This window comes from Octodon degus, unplaced genomic scaffold (assembly GCF_000260255.1).
Source record: "Octodon degus isolate 3935 unplaced genomic scaffold, OctDeg1.0 scaffold00174, whole genome shotgun sequence".
NCBI classification, from domain to species: Eukaryota; Metazoa; Chordata; class Mammalia; order Rodentia; family Octodontidae; genus Octodon; species Octodon degus.
This window is the reverse complement of record NW_004524750.1, coordinates 2,197,204-2,202,945: the sequence shown is the minus strand read 5'-3', so window position 1 is coordinate 2,202,945 and position 5,742 is coordinate 2,197,204.

Genomic DNA, 5,742 nt, shown 5'->3' with positions numbered 1-5,742 from the left:
AGAGAGAGAGAGAGAGAGAGAGAGAGAGTGCAGTTCATGTAGTTCTGTAGTGCAGTAGTGTGCTCCTGGGTTTGATTCCCAATGCTAAAAAGAAAGAAAGAAAAAGGAAGAAGGAAAGAAAGACAGAATAATGGCAACTAGTTTAAAGTAATTTTACTGAAAATTCACATGCAGCAGGAATCATTGCAGCTCTATGGAGCTGTTGAACAGAGACAGGAACAGCAGCCAGGTAAGAGGAGGGATGCTGGCATTTGGCCCACTTAACCTCCAGCTATCCAAGTCTGAATGCACTACTCTCATTTCTCAAGGCCTCCCTGCTGCATATCCAGTGAAGTCCATGCTCTCTATCTTTTTTATTTATTTATTTAGTGGCAGAACCAGGGATTTAACTCAGGCCCTTGTGCTTGCCAGGGAAGCGCTTATTCCACTGAGCCATCTCCCTGGCCCAGGCTCTCTATCATATACGCTGTGAATGTGACTCATACATTCATGTTACAGTGTATGACACTAAGTGCTCACTGTTTTGAATTCCTTTGCGAAGGGCCCAGCTAGGCTCTTGTTTCACGGCCAGCACTCTGATCAGGTCTGAGCCAAGCTTCAGCACTAGAGAAGCCAAGCTGTTCTCTGAAACTAAGCGACTCGCACCTTCCTTGCTATGCGCATGGGCGATGACAAGCACTTCGGAGCACCAGCGATCCAGACGCCACTGGTCCGTGCTATGAGTGTGAACGAAAGGAGACCACGTTCTCAGCAGATCAAACCTTGAAGACCGTTTGAGGAGAAACTACGCAGACACGCTGGAAAACAGGCCATCAGAAAATTTGCACATACTCTCAGTGGCTTTTACCTCATAGATGTCAAAATTCATAAAACAAACCCACAAACCAAGCTGGATTTGGAAGGTCAGAGAAGATGGGTTTCTATGACCTGAAACATTCTTAATAAAAAATAATAAAATAAAAAACATCAAGGAAGATATTTGCCATATATTCTTGATACATTGTCTTACCTTGGACAGAGTAGCAGTCCAAAAAGCCCCCAGAACTCTAAAATGTTCGTAGGGAAAAAGTAGGTTGGGGCTTAAAAATGTGAGCTTTCTTTTGAACAAGATAAAATTGATCCAATAAAATAATTCAACATGATGTTGAAAGAGCGGGGTAACGTGTGCTGCACCACCTGCGGGAGGCCATCCCGCGCCAGCAGGCTTGCATCTGTGCAGCGTTCATTCTGGTGTCCCTGCAGCGTTGCGGCCTCTTCAGGGCAGGCCGGCACGCGTGCTTTATCGCCGTGCTTCTTACGAGTTAGAAGCCAACCAATGTGGATTTCCCTTGCAGAAACTTGATCTCTTTCCTCACAGCTTTTTTTCCTGGGGCGCGCACTACCCAACAGAAGACTAACATGAAGTTTAATATCACCTCATCTTTATTATTCCATTAATATATTTTATTTTCTAATTATGTGGAAATACTCATATCTCAAGAAAAGCACCTAGTTATGAAGTACTAGGAAATCCCTGTGTGAAACCCTGCAGAGACCCCTTTGTCATGTTTTCATAATGGTACTTGTCGTGCTCCAGTAAATGGGCTCATGGACTCACTGGAGAAAGACTGAGTCTAAGGCTTAGGCAGGGGAAGCGTGAGCTGACGCTGGAGCACACAGTGTCATGGAGCCAGGAAGAAAGAAAGAATGACAGGACATGGGATGCGTGTGCCAGACACGGCCGTGAGCAAATGACCAGTGTCCTACCTCACTAGGAAGGGGCGTCGCGCCCATGTACTTCTGGCTGTGAAGAACGAGGGCCTCTTGTTCAGAGGTGCGGAACTGACCGAAAACAGCACATAATCTCAAATTGAGGGACATTCCGCAAAACAGCAAAGCCATAATCCTTGTGAAGGTCTTGAAAATTAAGTAAGGGCTGAAGGACTGTGGCAGCCCAGAGGACTCGAAAGAGGCACAGCATCTACATTCCATATGAAATCCTGAATTGGGGCCTGGAACAGGCAAGAGATACTAGGGAAAACCTAGTGACAGCTGTCTAGTTGTTATTTAGAAAGGTTCACATTGCTACACTATTGTTTCACAATATGATAATCTCTCTGTGTGTTTGACATTTATTGATTTGTGTTTCTCAGAGGTAGAATGGTAAATCTGTAGTGATAGGAATTAAGAGTTTCCACTCCTTACTTTCACTTTCAGAAACGTGTGTGTGGCCAGGGACATAGCTCAGTAGAGTAAGCGCTTGCCTGGCAAGCACAAGATCCTGCGTTCCATACTCGGTACCACAACAACAACAATGAAGAAGAATTGTGTGTGTGTGTGTGTGTGTGTGTGTAAACATTCTTCTAACTTCCTGGGGCTGAGTCTGCCTGGATCAAGGTTTGCAGTCCGTGTCGCGGACCCGCTCGGCGTTCAGCGTGTGTGCGCCTCACCCTAGCAGGCCTGTCCTTGTGGGCTGCATTCAAACTCCCTTTTCAAAAAGTGTTCTAAGTTGTTCACTTATTTGTTTTACAATCTTAAAGCTTATATTATTCTGTCTACAGTGCAAAATTGTGATCAGAATCGGTGCATCTTTTTTCTATCTTCAGCTCCATTTGAATCCCATGAAATCTACACTTTGTACTAAACAACACACTGCAAAGCAAACTAAATGCTGCAGGGACTGCACACACTCTGCGATCTGCAGAGCTGGAAAGTCTGGGAAGAAGGGAAAACAGAGAGAAGGCTAATAAGTGCAGTGCAAAAGTTGTCTAACGCACAAACACAAACTGCAGTCCTTGTACACACCATTAAGTCAAAATGTCATTAGTATTAAAAAATAGTATTTTTAAAAGAAGATGAAGTCATGGAATAAATACAACTGTCCACGAATATGTGTCTGAGACTTTTAATACCAGCAGAGCCAAGAAGACATTGGAGCAGTTCAAATGGCACTCCAAAGGGTCCACGTATAAGTGCAAGCAGCAGAAGCGAGGCAATGTAGGCAACCCCAGAGCCGACGTGAATGCACAAACAGACGCGGACTTGATCAATATCCACCGAGAACACTTAATTTGCTTTTCTCTGGATAAGGATTCATTTGCATTGCTATTGATTTTCAAGACAGAATTATAAAACAGCCCAAAGACAGTGAAAGTTCAGATATCCTAGAAGGGTGTGCTGCTAAAAAGGGCATCAGTAGCCACTGCGTGACTTGCAATATCACTCATGATTTTACTGATGCTGTGTACGTATATCAGTGAGCCTTCCTTCGACCTTCACTAACCCACCCATTCATTTTCTTTTATGAATTTAATATATTTGCTAAGTATGAATACATACATATATGTATATATGAACGGGGACTATGTCAATTCCGTTTTTTTTTGTAACCCAACTGGCTTTTATTTTTTTTAATAATTTTATTAAGAAACAAATAACAATGAGACAGTTTCAAAACCGATTGGTAGGACAGTTTCAGTAATAAATACATTGCACATTGTTGTCTCAGGGTTATTCATTGTACAAGATGCAGACAGGACATCCTGTCCACAAACACGATTGGAACAAATCTTCTTATTCATTGAATTAAGAGAAAGTAGCTGTATATCTATCCTATTTTGGATATACAGATACAAAGTAGTCCTTCATTTGTATCCCCTTTTTGCTTAGTTTTGCCGGAGAAGAGTATTCCGTTGTCATTTAAACATTGTAGGTGAGTGAATTCAGCAAAATATTCCAATAGAGTCTAGTAGTCCACATGGCGGTGGGTCATCCGCAGGACTTATAAGGGCAGAAATCCAAGAGCATGAGGTTTGTCCTGCTGGCAAGCTATATGCGTGGAGGAGCCCTGGGTCAGAAAGCGTGCATCACAGCAGAGTACAGCAGCAACAACACATTACAGTGCTGAACTCCAGGGCTGCTGTCCTCATAGTGGAAGGAATGCAGCCGGACGCTCACCTGCGCATGCCGAGGGTCTGCATCACAGAGAAGGGCCTCAGACTTGAGGGCTTTTAGCTGCTGGATCTGCTAGAAGCCATGAGCATCCTCTCCTCTGGACAGAGACACTGTTCATTAAGCAAATTCCTCTCTTTAGGGAGGAACATTTTACCTTCAGGAGTCACCGTTCCTGCACCCCCAAGGCTGCCTGCTCCACAGATGCTCTTTACAGTGGCCTTTGCTCAGAAGGCCTGGATGGTCAGGAAATCTTGGGAGGCTCTCACAACACTACCACTGGAAAGACAGAGCTTCAGTTTCTGTACGCTGAGTTCAAATAATCACAATATGAGCTACTTACAATGTTTCTTCATACTAAAACTGGAAACAAAAAGAAGAAAGAGTACTATTACTAGGAGTTGGAAAATATTCTAAAGAATTCAAAATTGTAGGACTGAAATGTAAAAATTGTTCAAGTAATGTCTAAGCTGGTCAAAACAGTTTTGTTTTGTTTTTTACTTTTTGATGTGAAAGAAATAATATAACCATTGGAAGTGAATTTAGGAAAAGTTTTTTTTTCCAGTAGGTGGGAGTGTGGAAAGGTGAATGAGATATAATTCAGTTTTGTTTTATCCTAAAGCACCAGACCACAGAAAGCAGCAAGACAGGAGAATTAACAAAGAGGTAAAGCCACAGGGTGAAGAGCATGTGTGATGTGAGTTTGTTGGATGTTATCCTTTTGGCATATGGAAGATGTTGGTCAGGAAACAAAATCATGTCTTTAGGTTAGAAAATTTTTTTCTAGCAAAAAAATTTGTTCAGACAAGGGAAGCCAGGCCAGAAGGGAGACTGGGAAGGATTTCTCATTTCATGCATGATCCTAAAAATCTATGGTATAATGACATTTTGCTTGGTATGATATTATTTAAACAGATTATATTTATGAACATGTTCTTAGCTCTAAACCTGTCTTAATGAGACCATGGCAATTCTTGTGATCCCATTATAGATTATGCAAGGTAGGCTGGCCAGATAGCTCAGCAGATTAAAGCAGCTGTTTAGGCTGAGGCAGGGACTGGGACTCAATCCCTGGCCTGCTGTGTTGGCCCTGCCCCCAGGGCTTGCTGCGATGGGGACTGATCCTAAGCATGATGGCTTGTGGGGGGCTGAAAACAGGAGGATCACTCTGAGTCCAGTCTGTGTAGTGAGAACCTGTAGACCCTGCACTAAATAGATAAGAGCATAGATTAGGCAGGCACTAAAATTAGAATTTAAGATTCTTGTATCTGAGGAAATAAATGATGTGTATATCTTATATTTTAGAAGAAATGGATTTGCATAGTAAACCCCAGTTTTCTGTTACTTTACATAAATCTGATCACATTGTATCCAACTATAACAATTCTCAAAAAAAGAACAAATGGGAATGTAACTATACATGAAGAAATGTGTCTTCACTTTTAAATTTGACTGGAACATCAGATTAAAAAGCTCTATTTTCCATGATATATTTAATACTATTTTAACAAATAACCTGAATTTTATGGCTGGAGACAGACTCCATAGAAAGTAGCAAGTTAGACCGAAGGCATCTTGTCTTCTGCAGTAAAAAAAACACAGAAAATGTAAGACATCACAGAGGACAAGTTGCACCTTGCAATTCAATATTTGTTTTTCTCTGTCTCTCTCTGACTCTCTCTCTCTGTCTCTCTCTGTTTCTGTCTCTGTCTCTCTCTCTCTGTCTCTCTCTCTGTCTCTCTCTCTCTGTCTCTGTCTCTCTGTCTCTCTCTGTCTCTCTCTGTCTCTCTCTGTCTCTCTCTGTCTCTCTCT